The following is a 24,349-nucleotide window of genomic DNA, read 5'->3' on the forward strand; positions in this document are numbered from 1 at the left end:
TTAAGTATCTGACCATCCCAATTACTTTATTACTGTGTTCCAAGTAGGGACTCCAAAAACGTTTATTGTTGGTGATGCTTCCACTACAAGGGATTTGTATTTTATAAAAGTGTCTCGTGTGATTTCAATGTGTGACCACAGCTGAAGACCACTGTTTTTAAAGTAATCACTTTAAAATCCTTCTTTCATCTCCTTCACCTTTGAAATTTGCCCTCAGTTTATTTAAAGCTAACAGTGAAAACTTTTGGTTTTCAAGCAAAGGAAGGTCCCTGGCAACACCTACAACAGTGAAAGTATTCCTTCTTGGCCCTGGCTATAAATATGTGAATGTAGAGGTGGCTGCTTTCAGAACTCTTCACAATCTATTAGGAAGGTCAAAAACACTTTGCTGATTATTAGCACACACTTTTTTTTAGATTCAAAAATGTGTCACATAGAACTACTACACCAATAAAAAATAGTATCAAAAGAAGACCAAGGTGTTAAATATTAAACAAACTGAAAGGCAGTTAAGACCAGTACTGATATTTTAAGGTTAAAAGAATGATGACAATGATAAGGAACATTTACTACTGCAAAGCACTGTACTAAGCTCTTGACACACATTATCCTATTTAATCCCTAGAATATCTTATGAGTGGCCACTATTAATAGTCCAGGTTTTCAGATGAAAAAACAAAAAAACAAAAACAAAAAATAGAGCCTAGACAGCTAAGTCACCTGCCCAACATCACCCACTATTAAGGGTTGTAGCTAGTATCCAAACCCAGATAGTCTTAATCCAGTGCACATACCAATAGCAATGACGATGACGATGACTGGGATAAAGAAAAGCAACTCACTACTATCACCACCACCACCACTGGAGCAATGGGTAAACTATTATGACTGCTTATTTGTTTAAGAAAAGTATCTAAAAGTAAAGGAAAATCTGATACACTTTTCTACAAGTATTTACACATTTTAAAACTTTAACATAAGTGAACAATGGTAGGTGGATACAGTTTTAAATAATAATATATTAATTATTCTTCCTAATTTGGACAATCAACATGTGTTATTACTCTTTCATGGATCTCTCCAGTTATCCTTTCCCCAAAGCTGACAAATATGTACATGCCAGTTTATAAGCAATACCCAAAGGTCACCACTAATGCAGAAAAGTGGCCTCAGCACCAAAACCATAGGATTCAGAGTTATCATATTGTTTCAACACTGTGTTCTAATCAGAATAAATGGGAAACACACACATGCACCCACACATACAAAACTTCTAATAAATATGTTTCCAATTTTTCACAGTTCTCCCTCATGCTTGACCTTCTCATGCACTGTAACTTGTCAGGACAAGAAAAATAAAACATTTAAACATTCCTAGTTACAGATGTAGATTACATTTCTGCCACTAAACTTATTCACAGGATAGCCACCACAGCCTCTGACTAACACAGTCTCTCTACTATCAGTCCATTACCATCTGCAGAGATGAGACTAGGAAAATAGGAACCAAGGCTTTTTCAATAAAAGGAATTCCTGAAGCATGCTGGGCTATGTCAAAAAAATAAAATAAGAGCTGCAAGAATTATAGAATGTTCTAAAGTATCCCTGACAGCGGCTCCCTCTAAGATTTTAGCAATAAAAGTATTAAAAAGAAGAGGTTGACTTTCTTTTATTTCAGGAAAAGACACTAAAATAATAACTAGATATCACTTATTTCCACTATAATTTCCTAAAATGAAAGGACCTTTAAGGATAGAAAAAGAAGAGAAAGCTCAAACTTAGAATAAAAAATAACCCTTCCTCAAAAAGGAGGGTGGCAATTCTCCACACACACGTACACACATGCACACACACCTGCACACATGTGAGCACACACACACACACACACAGTCATGTATTCTCTCTCCATCTGCTTTCCCCTCTACTTGTTTTTTCATTTTGCCCAGTACCAGCAACAACTCTTCCACTGGTCATCTGCGTTTGGGAACCTCTGGGCCACATCACTTCTTTGTTCCAACATTTCTCTAGTAGCGTGGATAACAGTCTCAGCTGTAATGACAGTACTAATTTCAATTGTATTTAGATGGTTGTAAACGCTGAGAAGATAATCATACACCCTGCATGAGTATAGGAGTATCTCACTTTATAGCAGCCATGAAGTCCTGAAATCCCATAACATAAAAATCCCCCGTAAAACTTTATATATATAACTCCATTCAAGGACTTGCCACATTACATTAGGACCACTTTTTTTTTTTCAAGTCAATGAATCATGTGTCTTGTTCCTCTTTTAATGCCCCCCAGAAGAAGTTTCTGGAACATGGTTGCTGCTGCTGCTAAGTCACTTCAGTCATGTCCAACTCTGTGGGACCCCATAGACTGCAGCCAAGAACACTGGAGTGGGTTGCCATTTCCTTCTCCAATGCATGACAGTGAAAAGTGAAAGTGAAGTCGCTCAGTCGTGTCCGACTCGTAGTGACCCCATGGACTCCAGCCTACCAGGCTCCTCCATCCATAGGATTTTCTAGGCAAGAGTACTGGAGTGGCTTGCCATTAGGTACATAATAAATGCAGGTTGACTTTATAAACCGAATCTTATTTCCCTCTACTTTCAATGGTAAACTACAGCTTTATTCCTCTAGAAAAAAATTATACTGAAGACGAAAAAGTTTAATATATTTAATAGAATAAATTATTTCCTAATATTTTAGTAATACCAAGTCACAAAATGCAAATTTTAAAACTAAGATGGAACAAGTCAGACAGAAAAAGACATATTGGAGGTTACCACTTATATGTGAAATCTAAAAAAGTCAAACTCAAAGAAACAGAAACTAGAATGGTGGAGGAAATGGAGAGATAATGGTCAAAAAGTATTAACTTCTAGTTATAAACAGGTTTTGAGGATCTGAAGTACAGCATGATGTAACACTAAATAAAGCTATATTATATACTTGAAAGTTGCTAAAAGAACAGATCTTAAATGTTCTCACCACAAAAAAGAAATGGTAATTATGTGATCAGATGAGGTGTTAGCTAACACCACGGTAGTAATCACTTTGCAAAATATAAGTGTAGAAAATCAACATACCGTACACATTAAACTTACACAATATTATATACATCTCAAGAAAACTAGACATAAATAAAATTTTAAAACTAGGTTGGTTTTTAATGACACAATATTTATGAATGTTAAAAAAAAAAGTGTGGCTTATTTGACAAAGACTTAAGTTCTTTGAACCACCTGCCCCTATTACTATCTGAAAAGATTATGTCTCACTTTCTAACACTTTCTTCAAAAAAAAAAACAAAACTGGTTGACTTTTAAAATCAAACAGAATGGTTCATCTTCACAGATGAGAGGAAAATACAACAGAAAAAAATATTTGAAATGAAGATGAATGCATGAAATTAATGAAGTAGTATTATTTGGAATGCCCTTCATAGCAAACATAAATCTAGTAATTTTGTCAAGTTTTTCATTAATAAATGAAAAGTGGGAGATCTGGTGCAAAGGGCATTCACTCACCTAATATTCACTGAACACTCATTGAGGTCCAAACACAGGGAAATCACAAGGAGGAAAAGTGACAAAAATCCCTTCTCTCACAGAGCTTTACATACTAGCAGGAGGAGACAAAAAAACTGCAACTGAAAATAATAAACACGTTGTATGGTATATGCTGGAGGCAGGCAGAATATATAGGACAAGGGGGATGAGGCCTGTTGGGTTGGAGAGTATGATTTTAAGTGGAATGTTTATCTGGAAGATGCTGTCTGCTGTGCTTAGTCGCTCAGTCATGTCCAACCCTTTGCTACCCCATGGACTGTAGCCCACCAGGCGTGGATTTTTCCAGTAGTCATGTATGGATGTGAGAGCTGGACCATAAAGAAAGCTGAGCACTGAAGAATTGATGCTCTTGAACTGTGGTATTGGAGAACACTTGAGAGTCCCTTGGATGGTAAGGAGATCAAACCATTCAATCCTAAAGGAAATCAATCCTGAATATTCCTTGGAAGGACTGATGTGAAGCTCCAATACTTTGGCCACCTGATGCAAAGAACTGACTCACTGGACAAGACCCTGATGCTGGGAAAGATTGAAGGCAGGAGAAGGAGACACAGAGGATGAGATAGTTGGATAGCATCACTGACTCGATGGACGTGAGTTTGAGCAAGCTCCTGGAGTTTGGACTCTCCAAAGGACAGGGAGATTTTTCCGATAGACAGGGAAGCCTGGCATGCTGCAGCCCATGGGGTCACAAAGAGTTGGACACAACTGAGCAACTTAACTGAGACTCCTCTGTCCATGGGATTCTCCAGGCAAGAATACTACAGTGGGCTGCCACGCTCTCCTCCAAGAGATCTTTCCAACCCAGGTATTGAACCCAGGTCTTGCACATTGCAGGCAGATTCTTTACCGTCTGAGCTACCTGGAAGATGAATTTTGAGCAAATTCTTGAAGATGAGGTAATCAGAGAGTATCTGAGGGGCAAGTGCCTAAGCAGAGGGATAATAAATCCAGGGGACCATGGCAGCAGAGTGTGCAGATGAATCTGAGTATCAGCAAAGAGGCAAACAAGGCTGGAGCCTGAGTGCAAAGTGGGGTGATGGGCTGCAGGAGATCATGGCGGGCCTTGAAAAACACAGTAAGGACTCTGGCCTTGCCTCCAGTCCCTGGAGTAGGGAACGGCAACCCACTCCAGTATCCCTGCCTGGAGAATCCCATGGACAGAGGAGCCTGGTGGGCCACAGTCCATGGGGTCACAAAGAGTCAGACAAAACTGAGCATGCACACAAGGCTTCCAGTTCTGAAGTGGAATCACACTTTTACAGTTTAATAATAGACACTGGACAAGCCACTTACTTTCTGAGCATTAGTCTCCTTATCTGTAAAATGTATTGCACAGGGTGGAGAGAGAAGTAAATGAATTAGGTGTTCTGTAGGCTATTCAGTCCTTTCCAAAAGCACTTTCAAAAAGTTACCATTTACTTCACAAACATCATATCTACAGCATACAGTATTGAATAAATTTGATATATAAAATCCTATTAAAACTATTTTCTGTATAGAAAGGCTTACATTTGCTTTTTTAGCACATCTTCATTAGTATTTTAAAAACATATACAAAATACATTCTGAAGTGTTTTCAGAAACATTAATTTTTGAAAATTTATTCTAATAATATCAAACTTCAATTAAATAAAGGCCATTTCTTTAAACCCCTAAGATAACAATAATTTGTCTTTTCTACATTTGGATTTTAAGACAAGGAGTAAATCATGAAAATCATAATCTGATAAAAAGTAACTAATAGAACAAATTTCCGGGATATGTTAAAGAGTCAGCACTGTTGATGCCCAAATTTCAGCCAAGTTCAAATATATGAGCAACAAAAACCTTCTAAAAGATTATTTTCACTTATTTCATGATTATAAAGTAAGAAATAAATTAATGGGATTATAGCTTTTTTCAACAAGCACTTAGCCCTTCAGCTGACCCTCCCCCACCAAAAGAAAAAAAAATGCATTACTTCAAGTATTCAGTTAATTGAGCACCACCACCACCACCACCACCACCACCCCCACCTCTTCCCTAGGGATTACTTCTACAAGGGATAAAAAATGGCCTATCTACTTTCCATTTGTTTTGAGGATTAACATCAGTGGGAATCAGTTCAGAATGAGATGAACCTCAGCTATTTTAATGGTATGATATGAAGTTAAAAACAAATTAAATACATAGACATCACATTAGTATCAATTAAGCCCATGTCTGCTATTTAACCACCACTACCTCTATTTCACAACTTACAGCTGACACTAAAGATATCATTAAACTTAAAAAAAAAAAAAATTTTAAAATAAAAAAAAAAGAATCAATCCAATGTTGCAATGCCAGCTTAGAGATGCTATTTCTGAACCTCGGCTGGGAGTTTTAAATATGAGACCTTAAGCTCCCGAGAGTGACACAGGACTGAGTACAGTGAAATGACCTCTAATCCCAAGAGTAATAAAGAGTGTATATGTATAATTAAAGTCATAATCTGGACAATAAAATCCAGCAATGGCATGTAGTACACCTCACTAACTGTGGAATGTGCCTATACTTCATACAAAGGATATTACTTAATGAATAGAAATTGAAGATAAATGCAAAGCCCATATAGATATATAAACACCATACTGAGAAAAATGAAGTCAATTTTGAAACCTTATTTCCTATTATGTATAAAGACAGTAGTCAAGTATAAAACAATAGACAGGAATTTACATGTATGTATTCATGTATCATGTTCATTTGTATGTATAAATACAACTGTGAGTGCATGATTCCAAAATGGAAACTTAGAAAACAGTAATACAAAGATTTTGTAAAGACACAGAATTAATCTGGCAAGCTTAACAGCTTCAGAGCAGAGAAACATTTTAAAGCACTGAACAGTAAGATACACCAACTAGAACGAGGATATTTACAACATAACTCCCTTCTTTGCTACTGACTTCCTGGCCACAAAAATCTGTCACCAAAGGTAAGAAGAGTCACTGACACCTAAAGATAAGCATGCTAATGATGCAACTCTAAGCACAAGTATTTTTACTGAATCTAATTCAGCATTCTACAACCAATGCAGTACTCTGCTGCTGCTAAGCTAAGTCGCTTCAGTCGTGTCCGACTCTGTGCAACCCCAGAGACGGCAGCCCACCAGGCTCCCCTGTCCCTGGGATTCTCCAAGCAGTAACACTGGAGTGGGTTGCCATTGCCTTCTCCAATACATGAAAGTGAAAAGTGAAAGGGAAGTGGCTCAGTTATGTCCGACTCAGCGACCCCATGGACTACAGCCTACCAGGCTCCTCCATCCATGGGATTTTCCAGGCAAGAGTACTGGAGTGGGGTGCCATTGCCTTCTCCGATTCAGTACTCTAGGGCTTAGCTAACGTCACTGGGTAGTACAAATATTTTCTCTTCAGTTATACTAAAAACGACTTTCAGGAAACATATTCTATGATTGTATCTTCCACTTAAGGAATCAGACCAAATGTGAGACATAAGATCTGGCGTTAATAAGAGTGATAAACACTAAACTGGACACTTAAGTCTACTATCTCAAAAGTCTGTCAGTTATAATTCTGAAGGAACATTACATAGATGTTTACAATTTCACATTAAGCTGATTTCCTTCAGCACAAGCGGAAACTTTCTACATTCAATATACCAGATGGCTGAGATTATGCTGCAGGTTCCACGCTCTGAAGTCAGGGGTCTGGGCTCTAAGCAGACTCCACTGTTTGTCGCTTGTCAGTTTGGAGAAGTTTGCCAGTTTGTCAGTTTGGGTGACAGTTAAGGCAATGGACTACAAAATCAGACTGCTGGATTCCAAGCCTGTACCTGCCACTTCCTAGCCAGAGAATCAGAGGTGAGACTCAGTCCATCAATTCCCTCAGGAATGAGGGCATAATAGTTGTTATTGTTTAGTCACTAAGTCATGTCCAACTCTTTTGCAAACCCACAGCATGTAGCCCACCAGACTCCTCTGCCCATGGGATTCCCCCAGGCAAAAATACTGGAGCAGGTTGCCATTTCCTTCTCCAGATCTTTCCCACCCAGAGATCGAATCAACATCTCCTTGCATCTCCTGCTTTGGCAGGTGGATTCTTTACCACTGAGCCACTAGGGAAATCCCTTAAGAGTATTTATTGTTGTTCTGGTGCTAAGTTGTGTCTGACTCTGCAACCCCATGGACTGCAGCTCACCAGGCTTCCCTATCCTTCACCATCTCCCAGAGGTTGCTCAAACTCATGTCCATCGAGTTGATGATGTCATCCAACCATCTTATCCTCTGCTGTCCCCTTCTCCTCCTGCCTTCAATCTTTCCTAGCATCAGGGTCTTTTCAAATGAGTCAGTTCTTCACACCAGGTGGCCAAAGTTTTGGTGCTTCAGCTTCAACATCAGTCCTTCCAATGAATATTCAGGGTTGATTTCCTTAGGATTGAGTGGTTTGATCTCCTTGCTGTCCAAGGGACTCAAGAAGTCTTCTCCAGCACCACAGCTCGAAAGCATCAATTCCTCAGTGCTCAGCCTTCCTCATGGTCCCACTCTTATATCTATACATGACTACTGGGAAAAAACCATAGCATTTCTAGAAAGACCTTTCTCGGCAAAGCGATGTCTCAGTTTGTCATAGCTTTTATTCCAAGAAGCAAGCGTCTTTTAATTTCATGGCTGCAGTCACCGGCCGCAGTGATTTTGGAGCCCAAGAAAATAAAGTCCATCATGGTTTGCATTGTTTACCCCTCTATTTGCCATGAAGTAATGGAACCAGACGCCATGATCTTTGTTTTCTGAATGCTGTATTTCAAGCCAGCTTTTTCACTCTCTTCTTTCACCTTCATCAAGAGGCTCTTTAGTTCCTCTTTGTTTTCTGTAACTAGGGTAGTATCATCTGTATATCTGAAGTTGTTGATATTTCTCCTGGCAATTTTGATGCTAGACTGTGATTCATCCAGCCCGGCATTTCACACTGATGTACTCTGCACAGAAGTTAAATAAGCAGGCTAACAATATACAGCCTTGATGTACTCCTTTCCCAATTTTAAACCAGTCCATTGCTCCATGTTCAGTTCTGTTATTTCTTGACCTGCACACGGCTTTCTCAGGAGGCAGGTACAGTGTTTCCATCTGGTATCCCCATCTCTTTAAGAATTTTCCACAGTTTGTTGTGATCCACACAGTCAAAGGCTCTATCATAGTCAATGAACCACAAGTAGATGCTTTTCTGAAATTCTGTTGCTTTTCCTATGATCCAACAAATGCTGGCAATTTGATCTCTGGTTCCTCTGCCTTTTTTAAATCCAGCTTGAACATCTGGAATTTCTCAGTTCACGTACTATTGAAGCCTAGCTTGGAGAATTTTGAGCATAACCTTGCCGGCATGTGAAATGAGTGCAATTGTGCCAAACATTCTTTGGCATTGCCTGTCTTTGAGATTGTAATGAAAACTGACCTTTTCCAGTCCTGTGGCCACTGCTGAGTTTTCCAAATTTGCTGGCATATTGAGTACAGCACTTTAAGGGCATCATCTTTTACTATTAGAAATAGCTTCGCTGGAATTCCATCACCTGCACTAGCTTAAGAGTAGTAACTACCTACCTCATATGATTAACTTAAGGATTAAGTGAGTGAATAAAAATAAAAACACATAGAACAATGTCTGGAACACTTTAGGTGCTCAATAAACTTTAGCTGCTACACTGCTGTTGCTAAAAAGCACTGCTGAACCTTAAAATCCTTTGCAAAATGAATCTAAGAATAGTAGCTTTGTCACAGTGAGAGCTCAAGCATTTCATGAGATAATACATAAAATGTTTCACACAATGCCTGACACATGGAAAATGTTTCAAAATATCAGCTTTTTAAAAAATACCTAACAAATGAAAAACATAAATTGATGATACACGGAGGATTTCTTCCCTTCCCTTCTGCATGTGTGTGTGTACATGTGTCTAATTGTGCAAGCCATATTTGTAGAATTATAATATTGAGCTTTTGATCTACTAATATCCAGTGAGATTACTTCAAAATAAAATTGTAATTTGATTAGAAGAAAGGTGAAGACCCTGACTCAATTCAATACGTGAAATGATTTGGCTGTCAGGACATGTTTCAGCAGTGTGTCACAATCAGAGGGTGAAGACAGTCAGCATTTGATTCAAAGTATGAGAGCCTAACAGAGCATCAGGGACAGAAAACCAAGAAGTTATGAGAAATACAACCATCTGGAGGAGCACTGGCCAGACCCGGACACACCCAGTTCTCACACATTCCCAAACAATCAGGTTTGCAAAGGAAAGAAAAATAAACAATGTTGCACAGTGTTGTCCTTCAAGCCTGAATTTTAAAATAACATTAGTACTCACAGATGTTAATACTTATAAATATTAGCTAGAAGCAATAACAGTAATTTATACTTAAAGAGTTCTTTACAATAACATATTTATAACAAACATTACTGACCTCCCACAAAAATAACATTAAGTACTGAACCACTTCAAAGTACCTCGTAAACCTTTTTTCTTTTCCACATATTCTGTTATTTAAAGATCTAAGGTGTTAGTTAAAATTCAGCAAACTTTTTATAGCCTCCTACAAGGCTTCAGGCTAAGTCTGGAAGGAATATGATAGGTAGTTTCAGCCTTCCCAGAACAGAACTGGCTTAGAATCTAGTATGTTTAATTTAATAATCAATCATTCATTCATTCATTCCACAAATATTTACAGAACACTTTTTACATGCCAGGCACTAGTTCAGGCCTTAAGTACACATTTCTGAGCACGATCAAACAGGATTCTACTCTTCAAGAAGCTTACAGACCAAAAAGGAAGAAAATCTAACTAAAGAGTCATGTAAATAAATATAAAACAGGTTGCACAATGAAGAAAAGGTACAAGATACTATAGGAACATAAACTACAGAGAATAAAAAAGAAATGATGCTTGTCCTCAAAGAAATTCAGCCTGGTTGGAAGCAAAATTAACATATGTAAACGAGAGCAAAAAATATAAGAACAATGCAATTAAGTACCTGAATTTCAAGGACTAAGAGACAGAAAAGTAAAAAGCATTCAGGGAGGACCTAAAATATTCCAGCCAGGGTCCTTCCATGAGTTCTCTCTTGAAATCTTGCAAAAATCCTGAAAGGCAGGCATTAATAATCCCATTTTACAGATAAGAAAACTGAGGCTGCAAGCTATTCAGTTTCATTAATATAGGCCAATAACCATGATGTAAAAGCAGTTTCATTGTACAGAACCAAAAGGTATGAAAATTTTACATTAAAATGGAATCCTTCTTTGGCACTAATTTGAACAGATATACGTGGCAGCAGGAATGTGGAGAACAGATTCCTCTACTTCCTCTTTTATAGTCCATCTCCAACCTCTGAGGCAGACAGTATTTTCACATAATCACACCGTGCACTCATGACCTTTCCACACCCGCAAGTATCTGCCTTATCCTCTGAAAAATATGGTGGATTACCCTGAATGCTAAAGGGCTAACAGGTTTACACCCATGAAGAAACATATTTATACTACTGCAAAGATTTCATAAATAATAACAAAATGGCCTCACTCGGTCTAATTTTAACAATGGACATTTCAAACAAAATGGGCAAGATACTTAGAGCCCCCTCCTTCCCAGTTATATTTACACTACTCACATCCTCATAAGGCAAGTCTTACCAATAGATCTTGGGCAGGAAAAAAAACAAGAAAAGCACATCTTGATAAAAAGAGAAAATATGTTTCTTTTCTTCCAGTTTTACTTAGATATAATTGGACATGTCTAAGGTATACAGTCATTGAGTGGCATCACTGACTTGACAGACATGAGTCTGAGCAAGCTCCAGGAAGTGGTGATGGACAGGGAAGCCTGGCGCACTGCAGTCCACAGGGACACAAAACGTTGGACATAACTGAACTGAACTGAAGGTATACAGCATAATGATTTGATTTATATACATCGTGAAGTGATTATCACAATAAATTTAGTGAATATCCATCATCTCACACAGGTACAAAGTTAATGAAAGAAAAATATGTTCCCTTCTTATAACAAGAACTCTTTGGATTGACACTCTTGACAATTTTGGGAGTTGATAATGGACAGGGAGGCCTGGCGTGCTGCGATTCATGGGGTCGCAAAGAGTCGGACACGACTGAGCAACTAACTGAAATGAACTGAACTGAACGTGTGTGTGTGTTAGTCACTCAGTCACATCCAACTCTTTGCAACCCCATGGACTGCTGCCCACCAGGCTCCTTTGTCCATGGAATTCTCCAGGCAAGAATACTGGAATGGGTAACCAATCCCTTCTTCCCAACCTAGGTATTAAAACCGGGACTCCTATATTGCAGGCAGATTCTTTACTGTCTGAGCCACCAGGGAAGCCCATAATATATACAGTGTTCATTATATTTATCAAATGTATATTATATTCCTAGTACTTACCTATCTTGTAAGTATATATCTTTGGACTGCCTTCACTCAATTCCCCCTTCTCTCACCTGTGCCCCAGTCTTAAAAAGATGAAATATCTATTCTGAAGTTCAAACAAATCACATTGTTCGTTTATATCATTCAATTCAGTTCAGTCACTCAGTCGTGTCCGACTCTTTGCAACCCCATGAACTGCAGTACGCCAGGCCTCCCTGTCCATCACCAGCTCCCGGAGTTCACCCAAACCCATGTCCATTGTGTCATTGATGCCATCCAACCACCTCATCCTCTGCCGTCCCCTTCTCCTCCTGCCCTCAATCTTTCCCAGCATCGGGGTCTTTTCAAATGAGTCAGCTCTCCGCATCAGGTGGCCAAAGTATTGGAGTTTCAGCTTCAACATCAGTCCCTCCAATGAACACCCAGGACTGATCTCCTTTAGGACAGAAAGATAACCAGGCAACAGCATGAGTCACTGCTCCTGAGCCATTGCTCCTCCTGAAGTCCAAAGTCTTAAGAGTTATCAAGCATTGCCAGCAAAGGATAATGTCTCTTTGAAAGGGTTTAACATGCAGCAAGCTCAGCAGAGTTTTGAATGACATTCATCCAGAGTTCAGAAACTCTCATATTACATAAACTGGGGAAAATATGCACCAGATTCTCTGTGGGAATAGAAAGCACATGCTAAAATGTGTATGTTTCCAGCTTCCGATAAAACCAGATGCTTTATCTGTATAGCTGGTTCACAGATCCAGATGGGTCAGAAGAACCTCATTCACACCCCTCATTAGAGTATTTTTCAGAATCCATCTTCTACTGAAAATACCATAATCTCCTAGAGACAATCTGCCCTTTTAGGATCCGAAACACTATAAACAATGTCAAAAAATACTTGTTCATGAATGAATAAATCAAAATAAACAAGAGTCACCAAGGACAGGTCAGATATGAAAAAAAAAAAGACACACTCTCAAGAGCCATTTCCTGTTTCACAATAAATAGTTCTTTCTGAAAATCTTCAATGAGTCACCATTTCCCAGCCATATCATGTATACATAATAGTAAAAACTTAGTAAGCACTTACTCTGAGACAGTCACTACTCTAAGCAGTTTACATTACTAACTCATTTAATCCTTCCTATAATATTGTGCAGGAGGCATTATTATCCTCATTTTACATACAGGAAATTCAGTCTCAGAGAGATTTAGTAATTTGCTCTTGGTCACACAGCTGGAAAGGAGCCCTGCTGAGCCTTAGACTCAAACAATCTGGCACCTGTACACTCTATCACCTCTGCCAGAGAGTAATATGAGTTGGCTTATCAATAACCACTTTTGTTTTTTCATCTCATACCTACAACATAAACTAAAGCAGGGGTCCCCAACCTCCGGGATCTAATGCCTGAGGATCTAAGGTGGAGCTGATAAAATAATAATAGAAATAAAGTACACAATAGGAATGTCTCTGGTGGTCTAGTGGCTAAGACTTCACACTTCCAATCCAGGGGCCTGGGGTTCAATCCCCGGTCTGGGAACTAGATCTCACACGCCACAGCTAAAGATCTGGCAGGTCACAATGAAGATCAACAATCCTGAATGCTGCAACTAAGACCCGGGGCAACCAAATAAATAATTATTCTTTAAAGTGCACAAAAATGTACACTTGAATCATACTGAAATCATCCCCCCACCCTGCCAACTCCCCTAATCCGTCAAAAAATAGTCTTCCACAAAATTGATCCCTGGTGCCAAAAAGGTTGGTGACCATGGCATTAGAGGGACAAACTGAAAAGGTATCCTCTTAATAGATTCTTTAATATAGTGTCTACTAAAGACACAAGTTCAGTGATCTACCTCCACTTGGACCAAACAAAACGCAAGTACCAGGAGTTATACAGATTCTCTATCTGGACTGTTATTTCTATTAACATTTAAAGGACCCCTTTATGTTGATGTTAAGTCTCTCAAATGATTACTACAAGTCTTCTCTGGCCTTCCAACACCCTCCTTTGCACCTGAGCTGCTTTAAATTTAATCTGTTTGGATTTAATTTACTTTTCAAGGAAAAGTAAGGACACAGAGGTTTAGCTGTTGCATTTTTTTCTGGAATACCTGACATTTGTTGATCCTTCATATGTTTTGATAAGATGAGTCAAATTGAGTGTTCAATCCTTTGTTATCACTGGCAGGGCCTAAGGTCAAGAAGACATCCGGCAGATTGAGGGCAATGGAACTTAAGGGAACCATGAATGGGACAAGGAAAAAAACAAAGGAAGGGGAAGAAGACATTTTATTTTAGGCAAGAAGAATACGGTTAAGATCGAGCACATTATATGGGAAATATAAGAAGATGTTCATGACTGTGGAAAATTCTTAAAGAGATGGGAATACCAGACTACCCTACCTGCCACCTTGCTTATTTAACTTATACGTAAAGTACATCATGCAAAATGCTAGGCTGGATGAAGCTCAAGCTGGAATCAAGAATGCCAGAAGTATGAATAACCTTAGCTATGCAGATGACACTACTCTAAAGGCAGAAAGTGAAGAGGAACTAAAGGGCCTCTTGATGAAGGTGAAAGAAGAGAGTGAAAAAGCTGACTTAAAACTCAACATTCAAAAAATGAAGATCAGAGCATCCGGTCCCAACACTTCATGGCAAATAAATGGAGAAAAAAAATGGAAAGAGTGACAGACTTTATTTTCTTGGGCTCCAAAATAACTGTGGACAGTGACTGCAGTCGTGAAATGAAAAGATGCTTGCTCCTGGGAAGAAAAGCTATGGCAAACCTAAACAGCATATTAAAAAGCAAAGATATCACTTTGCTGGCAAAGGTCCATATAGCCAAAGCTATGGCTTTTCCAGTAGTCATGTACAGATGTGAGAGTTGGACCATAAAACAAGGCTGAGCACTAAAGAATTTATGTTTTTGAACTGTGGTGCTGGAGAAGACTCTTGAGAGACTCTTAGATAGCAAGGAGATCAAACCAGTCAATCCTAAAGGAAATCAACCCTGAATATTCACTGGAAGGACTGATGCTGAAGCTGAAGCACCAATACTTTGACCACCAGATGCGAAGAGCCTACTCACTGGAAAAGACCCTAACTCTGGGAAAGATTGAAGGCAAAAGGAGGAGGAGGAGACAGAGGATGAGATAGTTGAATGGTATGCATCACCAACTCAATGGACATGAGTTTAAGCAAACTCAGAGTCAATAAAGGTCAGGGAAGCCTGACATGCTGCAGTCCATGGGGTTGAGGGGTCAGACAGGACAGAGCGACTGACCAACAACAACAATGTACAACTGACTGGATAGCAGACACAGTTGATTGGGAAGAGTAGGAAACCAGAGTGAAGAATTAGAACAGACCAGGCCTTCAAATGGCCTTGAAAAATGCACAGTAATCTGAGTTTCATGCAGGTGACAACAGAGATCTGTTAAGCAGGAGCAAACACAATAAGTGTTTAAGAGAGGTGTGAAGGAAGGTTAGCAAAAACACTGTCACCAAAACCAAACATGAAGAGTTATGACAGCCAAAACTATGCTGATGGCAACCGAGGAATGGAGGAAAGTCTGAGATACATTTAAAAGACAGGAACAAAGGGGTCAAAAGGATTTTTTTGTCATACTACGTGTAACGCAAAGGAAAGATAGTCAAAGATTACTAATGTCTCCAGGTTGAGAGAATGATGATACTGGTGGTAAAAGTGGAATCATTAGAGAGGTTAATTTATAAAGGAAGCTCATGTATGTCATTGTTGGGGACAATGGAGTATGAGATTAACTCCAGGGCATGCACGGGAAGAGAAATTCCTGACGGTACTGGAAACATGAGGCTAAACTAGAGAATAGAGATTCCAGAGTTTTCCCATAAAAGTGAAAGTCAGAGAAATAAATAAGCTCAATGACACTATAAGTGACGAGCTAAGCACAGAAGGTTAAAAATGGAACCATAAAGTGGCTAGAAACAAGACAAAGAAAACTCAATCACAAGGCAGAAAGCTCCGTATGGGAGCTGAGAACCAAGATGAAGTGTCACCAATAACAATAAGCAGAACTTCTAAGCCACATCCTATGCCAAGAGTTTATGACATACAAGTGGAAAAAACTTCTCCTGTAGCCTTAAAGAAATTCTCCTGATGCTAATGAAACAAAACAAGTTCCCAAAGAGGTCTGAGATACCCAATGAACTCAAAAACTTGGGAACTGGGACAGGGACAGCTGTAATTTGGTTTTGATTTAGTTTTTATCAAATTAAGAGAAGAAACAAGAGGAAAAAGAGACAAGATGAAAGAGGGAAAAAAATCAAGTCCATTCAAGTTCTTAGGAACTCAGCAGTTTTAACCCACATGCTATTGATTTCAACATTACATTTTAATTAGTAATGTCAGGAAAACTGCATGAAAAAAGCCAAGGTGAAGAGAGAAGAGGAAAAGGTGAAGGTTAGGCAATGTTAAACCCTGAGGGAGAGACATAGCATACAATTTCTATTTTTAAAAAGACTTCTCTGGGCACAATGAGGTGAATGAATGGAAAGGGGGCAAGAGAAGAAGTTGGAAAACCAATCAGACCACTGGTATATAAAAGGCTACTGCCATGGAGTCCCCACAATGACTAGAGACAAAGTGGACTTAGAGATATATACCGGACGCGGCATCAAAAGCACTTACTGATGGCAACCGTTCTTTGGGGAGGGTATGAAGGCGACTTGAAAGTGAGAAATAGGAATCAATGGTGAGTATTGGTTGCCTACTTTGAACAGCTGGGCGAATGAAGGAGTCGTCAGTAAAAAAGAGAAGAAATAGTTGAGTGGGAGAAATCAAGTATTCCACTGAGAATGTGTTAAGTTAGAGGTGTTTAGGAGACATCTAACCTGAAGATGTCTAGTCAGTAACTGGGCATACAAGACCAAAATCTGAAGTAAGGTCAGAGCTGGAGATAGAAATGTGGAAGCAAACAGCACATAAATGTTCTTAAAGCCAATCAAATAGATGAGACCACCTATGGTGAGTAGAGAAGCCTAAAAAATCCAACACATGTAAGTGTAGGAGAGAAGGAAGAAGCAGCAAGGATAATGAGAAAAAATAGCCAGAGTTAGGAAGAAAATGTCCAGAGTGTCACAAAAGCCAAAGCAAAGTATGTTTCCCCAAGGAGAATGGGGACAAGCAGCAGATGCTGCTGACAGACATGTGTCCATCAAGATTTGGAGGTGGCCTTGAAGAGTAATTTCACTAAAGCAACAAAAAGGCAGGACTACACAACACCAGGAATTTATGGAATCCTACCCTGTGGCCCCACCATTAACATAACTTTTCTTCAATTTATTTATGTTTAATTGAGGGATAACTGCTTTACGATATTGTGTTGGTTTCTGCCATACATCAACATGAATCAGCCATAGGTATGTTTTCAGCCTCTATTCCTGCCTTCAGTTGCTCTGTGCCAAGTTCAAACTTAGGGATTCTGATTTTGGTATAACACGTCACTCTCATCTGTTGGGTAGAGCCTCTGGGTTGGATTCCTTCCTGCCTGGATCAAAGGCCTGCCTATTCATTGCATGGTCTTGAGACCAGACCACGAGGTTCTACATGACATCCATTAAGAGAAGGTCTGTGAATACAATGGGTATTCTAAGTCTTGGCTTGTCCCTAATACATTGCCCTCTACTTAAATTTGAAACAAAGATCATGACTTTCCCTGAAGGTTCAGTGGTTACGACTCTGCGCTCCCACAAGCCATAACTAAACCTGAGCACAGCCAAATAAATAAAAATTTTTTAAAAAACAAAAATCAATGAATATTTTTACTGATGAAGGTCAAAGGAAATTTTAAAACTGTAAGTAGTTTAGTTTTTCTTAATTTGGAGTAAGTATCCAGGTGTTCAAGACATCATTCTTAGACCTTATCATTAATTTATAAAAACAATTTACATCCTTTTAACTGGGATAATAGAATGAAGACAGTGATCATTTTAAGTGGAAAAACTACAACAAAGAAAAACTACTTATGAATATAGAGTGAAAATATTTAATACATTTTTAATTATTATAGAAAGAAAAATACATACATGTATTTTAAAACCTTTACAATAAAACAAAGTGCAAGAAAAGTTTTTAATAGCATGCCTTCACTCCCTATTTTAAAGAGAAAAAAAGTTTCCAACCAAAACACTCAGGCCTCTATAATTTCACCCCACAGGAAAGCCAATGTAAAATGAAAAAAAAAAAAAAAAAATCTAATGGAAAGTTTACAGTGGAAACTCTGACAAACGCTTAACTATAGTGTCATAAACAGCACTGCTATCATTACTTATGCCTACATAGCCAGACACAAATGCATACATCCTCCATTTCAATTAGTGGTCAAAAAAAATAAAAGATCATGCATGATACTTAAAGCTTATACTTGCCACTGATGAACCGAAACAAAAAATTAAAACCATAAACACAAGCTAGAGTCAGAATACTCTCAAACAATGCCTTTGCATTTGAAAGCAGGACTGACATTAATTTATATTTGTATAGTACTCAGAAGCATTTTAAGGCATCCCTAAAATACAATACTTCATTTAGTGATCTAACAAAACTATGAGGTAGGCTAAGTTTGATACTAATTTTGCAACTGAGGAACCTGAGTTGCACCAAAGAGGCACAATTTGCTCAAAATTACACATATAAGAGTTAACAAGGACCACATTCAAATCCATGTCTTACAGGTTTCAAGAGGTCCACTTCTCCCTCCACCAAAGTTTACAGTAATATAGTCTTTAATTAAAGGGTTTCAAATCCCTGCCAAAATTGGTTCAAATATCACATAAAATACTGTGACTTCTCAACAGACTCAGCTATTTGCCCAAGTAATAACCAAGCTTTGATGATTAGTTCTGAGGCATTAGATGCCCAACTACACTGATGTATGACCAGAAAGCCAATTCTGACAGTTCATTCATTATGCTATTATTTTTCCTAATGAGCACACAGAAATCACTGTAAGACTGTTGGTGGTCACTGTGTTTCCATCCTTTCTTAGAAGTTCCACTGATTTCAAACTCATTAATAATTAGCAGTTATAAAGTAATCTATAAATTACTCATTCATGGCATTCATGAGTAAGATCATATATTTAACACAAACTTAACTAAGAGTAATAGGGATTCCCTGGTAGCTCAGACCATAAAAGCGTCTGCCTGCAAAGCGGGAGACCAGGGTTCAATCCCCAGGTTGGGAAGATCCCCTGGAGAAGGAAACGGCAATCCACTCCAGTACTCTTGCCTAGAAAATTCCATGGATGGAGGAGCCTGGTGGGCTACAGTCCATGAGGTCGCAAAGAGTCAGACACAACTGAGCAACTTCATTTAACTAAGAGTAATAGCTGAAAATTAAAGAACAAGGTGAACCATTTAGACTGTAAAGTATTAGAGTCTGTTTTGTGACTTACACACACCAAAAAACAAACAAACAAACAAAAAATCCAACACCGCTTTACTTTAAGATGCTGATTAACAAGTATCAAATCTTTCTTTTAATTTTAATAAGACATTTTAACCCAAAATTTCTAAATACTATCATTCACCACATAATCAGTATAAAAGTATTAATGAGATATTTTGCATTTTTTTCATATCTAAGTCTTCAAAATTCAGTGTATTTTTATACTTCCAAAGCATCTCAATTTTTATCAGCCTCATTTCAAGCGTTCCATAATACCATGCATGTAGTGGCCACCATATCAGACAGAGCATAACTAAAGGATTCAAGAAAGGCCACAGGCAAAATTAGAATGTGCAATAACTTTGTCCTTAATGCTCCTCTTCTTCTCTCTTCTCCACTGAGATGCCTTCTTGCTTCCCTTTTCAGGGCCCCATGCTTTGCTATTCACATTCTCTCTCTAGGAAAATAAGAGAGCACAGGGCATGGAAATACACTATGATTCAAACAGCCCTAGATTTGTAACCTGAAATGCCACTTCACCAGTATCTCTTCTCCCCACTTCCCATTTAATTTAACAGACTGTTCTCAGGGTATCCTTTATGAAGTCCACAATATCTACTACATATCTGGATCACAGGCATGATCCAGCATCTGCATCACTTCATAAGAAAAAGAAATTTCACCTAGAAATTAAGATAGCATTTAAACTACTATTTCACCTCTCTGCCTCAGCCAAACTCAATACACCACCTAAAAGCAAATGTGAAATTCAGTTCAGTTCAGTTCAGTCGCTCAGTCGTGTCCGACTCTTTGTGACCCCATGAATCACAGCACGCCAGGCCTCCCTGTCCATCATCAACTCCCAGAGTTCACTCAGACTCACATCCATCGAGTCGGTGATGCCATCCAGCCATCTCATCTTCTGTTGTCCCCTTCTCCTCCTGCCCCCCAATCCCTCCCAGCATCAGGGTCTTTTCCAATGAGTCAACTCTTCACATGAGGTGCCCAGAGTATTGGAGTTTCAGCCTCAGCATCAGTCCTTCCAATGAACACTCAGGACTAATCTCCTTCAGAATTGACTGGTTGGATTTCCTTGCAGTCCAAAGGACTCTCAAGAGTCTTCTCCAACACCACAGTTCAAAAGCATCAATTCTTCGGCGCTCAGTCTTCTTCACAATCACAACTCTCACATCCATACATGACCACAGGAAAAACCATAGCCTTGACTAGACGGACCTTTGTTGGCAAAGTCATGTCTCTGCTTTTGAATATGCTATCTAGGTTGGTCATAACTTTTCTTCCAAGGAGTAAGCATCTTTTAATTTCATGGCTGCGGTCACCATCTGCAGTGATTTTGGAGCCCCAAAAAATAAAGTCTGACACTGTTTCCACTGTTTCCCCCATCTATTTGCCATGAAGTGATGGGACCAGATGCCATGATCTTCGTTTTCTGAATGTTGAGTTTTAAGCCAACTTTTTCACTCTCCTCTTTCACCTTCATCAAGAGGCTTTTTAACAATATTAAATAATATGAATAACTACCATTTACTGAGCACTTGATATATTCTAGGAACTGTTGATGTGCTTTAATGATAACAACAACAACAACAAATACCAGATAATGTTCTCCGTGGTTTGCAGAAATGACCTCCCTAGTATTCTTGGGCTTCCCTGGTGGCCCATCTGGCAAAGAATCCACCTGCAATGCCGGAGACCTGGGTTTGATGCCTGGGTTGGAAAGATCCCCTGGAGAAGGGAACGGCTACCCACTCCAGTATTCTGGCCTGGAGAACTCCATGCACAGTATAGTCCATGGGGTCGCAAAGAGTCGGACACAACTGAGTGACTCACTCATATTCATACATACACCCCTCTTTGCAAACGGAGAAACTAAGATCCATAGGGACTACGAATTTTGCCCAAGGTCACGCTGGCAGTTAGGAAGAACCCAGCACCACAACCTCTGCTCTCTCTTCATCATATGTGAGTAAAATGGGCTAATTTAAGTAAAGCGCTTGGAACAATGCCTGACACATGATGAACACTCCATAGATGCTAGTAATTGTTACCAGTATTACTCAATCTTCCTAACAATCAAATAAACTCCTAAAATAAAAACATGAGAAAAGAATATGGAAAACAAGAGGAAACTGAGAAGAGAGAAGGTAACAGATCCGTAAGCGAAACCTCAGGAAGAAACAAGTCAAAGCTTTCAGAAAGAAAGGCCAAGTTCAGTGATGACTGTCCAGAGTTTTGTATCTTTGTAACAAAATGTCATCTTCTATTATTTTACTGATTCATTTATTTAAAAAAAAAATGCAATAATACTAAAAGGAAATGGGAAGGGGAGAAGAAGGAATTAGGAAAATGAGGGAAAGAGAAGTTAGATACATTATCTGTAAAAACTAACTGCCAATAAATGAGGATTTATATCCTCATTTTAAGGCAAGCTCTTTCAAAGAAAATGTAAGTGTAGGTTAGCTTAAGGTTAAGTCACTATCCACTACTGACTCCTACAGAAAAAAAAAAGCTCTTACTTAACATGCATACTAGAGTTAAAAATCCAAAAATCTACATGAGAGAAACAATGAATCCCAAGTGATATTGCTCTTATGCAAAACATGGGTAAATGAATCAGTATGATTTAGCTCTGAGATCCTTCAAACACTCTCGAGGCTGTTTTCCCATTTCAAAGGTGGAAATAATAACAACAAAAAAAGACAGAGCTCAATTTCATTTAATATCCGGCTTATTACTTGATCATCTGTTTATACTACTAATAAAACAAAAGAAGGAAAAATTGAATCTACTGATGTGGACACCTACCCTGTAGAACTGAACACTGAGACCATTGTTCTCAACTTGCAAAACAAATAAATGGCAACTTCTGGTCTTCAGCAACCTAATATCCAACATCCAACCATTTTTTTTAAGAATAATGAAATTGAAACCTAGAGGGGTTAAGTCTAAAAAAGCCAGATGGTCAGTGGAAAGCAGGAACATAAAGAAATGTCATACTTAAGAGTACGATCCAAGTTCCCTCACTAAGTGTTGCCTCACTTTCCTCATCCAATCAGAGAACTATACCACTCTTCTAGCAAGCTGATAAGAAATAAAGAAAACAGAATGTACAACATCAGCAAGTAATAGGTGCTAGGTAAGCGGGAGACACTTTAGTGTTTTTAGTTAGGTTTTAGTGTTAGGCCAATCCCCCTGCAAGTGGCTCAGCAGGTGACAGTCATCACAGTTACTATTATGAATACAACCTTCTAGGGGACAAGGACTGCGTCTGCCTTAGACGGTGGGTAGAGCCTGGCAGAGAGTAGCCATTAAATACTGGAGGCAGGGAGGAAAGAAAGAAAGATTACACAAATAATCAACAGGAATTGGTACTCAACACAGTTCTTCAAAATTCCTTCTAGAAGGCACTTAATACCATGTATATAATAACAATATGTACTATTTCATTGTTTTTTCAATCTCAACTTAGGGAATTGCAACAGCATATATTTGTAAATGAAGCAGAATAGAAACAACAATATAAACAAGTGCATCTAACATATGAAATATAAGTTCTATTTCATTTAACTTTTGTATTGGTTACATGTACCCTGTTGCATTTACGGAGAGGCCCATAAATTGCAGCCAGAATGCAAAATGAACCTTTTACTGGAGGCGGCAAAAAAAATCAGAAAACCACCATCTTAGATTTTCTAGGATAGTTTCATTCTTATGTGAATTGTATTTATCAATAAAAGTAAAAGGAAGTATATTAACTAAATAGTATCTGAGTTTTATACATATGTGTGTCAAATACCATGAAGAAAAATTAAATATTTGCCAGACCATAACTTCCAACTTGATTCTAACTTGATCGTCAAAAAAGCAAGAGAGTTCCAGAAAAACATCTATTTCTGCTTTATTGACTATGCCAAAGCCTTTGACTGTGTGCATCACAATCAACTGTGGAAAATTCTGAAAGAGATGAGAATACCAGACCACCTGATCTGCCTCTTGAGAAACCTGTATGCAGGTCAGGAAGCAACAGTTAGAACTGGACATGGAATAACAGACTGGTTCCAAATAGGAAAAGGAGTATCTCAAGGCTGTATATTGTCACCCTGCTTATTTAACTTTTATGCAGAGTACATCATGAGTAACGCTGGGCTGGAAGATGCACAAGCTGGAATCAAGATTGCCGGGAGAAATATCAATAACCTCAGATATGCAGATGACACCACCCTTATGGCATAAAAGTGAAGAGGAACTAAAAAGCCTCTCGATGAAAGTGAAAGAGGAGAGTGAAAAAGTTGGCTTAAAGCTCAACATTCAGAAAACGAAGATCATGGCATCTGGTCCCATCACTTCATGGGAAATAGATGGGGAAACAGTGGAAACAGTGTCAGACTTTATTTTTGGGGGCTCCAAAATCACTGCAGATGGTGACTGCAGCCATGAAATTTAAAGACGCTTACTCCTTGGAAGGACATTTATGACCAACCTAGATAGCATATTCAAAAGCAGAGACATTACTTTGCCAACAAAGGTCCATTTAGTTAAGGCTATGGTTTTTCCAGTGGTCATGTATGGATGTGAGAGTTGGATTGTGAAGAAAGCTGAGCGCCAAAGAATTGATGCTTTTGAACTGTGGTGTTGGAGAAGACTCTTGGGAGTCCCTTGGACTGCAAGGAGATCCAACCAGTCCATTCTGAAGGAGATCAATCCTGGGTGTTCACTGGAAGGACTGATGCTAAAGTTGAAACTCCAATACTTTGGCCACCTCATGCGAAGAGTTGACTCATTGGAAAAGACTCCGATGCTGGGGAGGATTGGGGGCAGGAGGAGAAGGGGCAACAGAGGATGAGATGGCTGGATGTCATCACCGACTCGATGGACATGAATCTGAGTGAACTCTGG

At 38.8% G+C, this 24,349-nt stretch overlaps 1 protein-coding gene across 3 annotated transcripts in view; it reads right to left on the reverse strand.

Moving 5' to 3' along the window:
- PPP2R5E (protein phosphatase 2 regulatory subunit B'epsilon) overlaps positions 1-24,349 on the reverse strand; it is a 160,609-nt gene that overhangs the window by 80,727 nt on the left and 55,533 nt on the right. Inside the window, exon 1 of one of the 3 annotated variants that reach the window (XM_024997654.2) lies at positions 7,221-7,607. The exons of the other annotated variants lie outside the window; for them this stretch is intronic. The gene's annotated coding sequence lies outside the window, so the exon portion shown is untranslated. Of the gene's footprint in view, positions 1-7,220; positions 7,608-24,349 lie in introns of those variants that run through there. 3 annotated transcript variants of the gene reach the window in all.

This window comes from Bos taurus, chromosome 10, assembly GCF_002263795.3.
Source record: "Bos taurus isolate L1 Dominette 01449 registration number 42190680 breed Hereford chromosome 10, ARS-UCD2.0, whole genome shotgun sequence".
NCBI lineage: Eukaryota > Metazoa > Chordata > Mammalia > Artiodactyla > Bovidae > Bos > Bos taurus.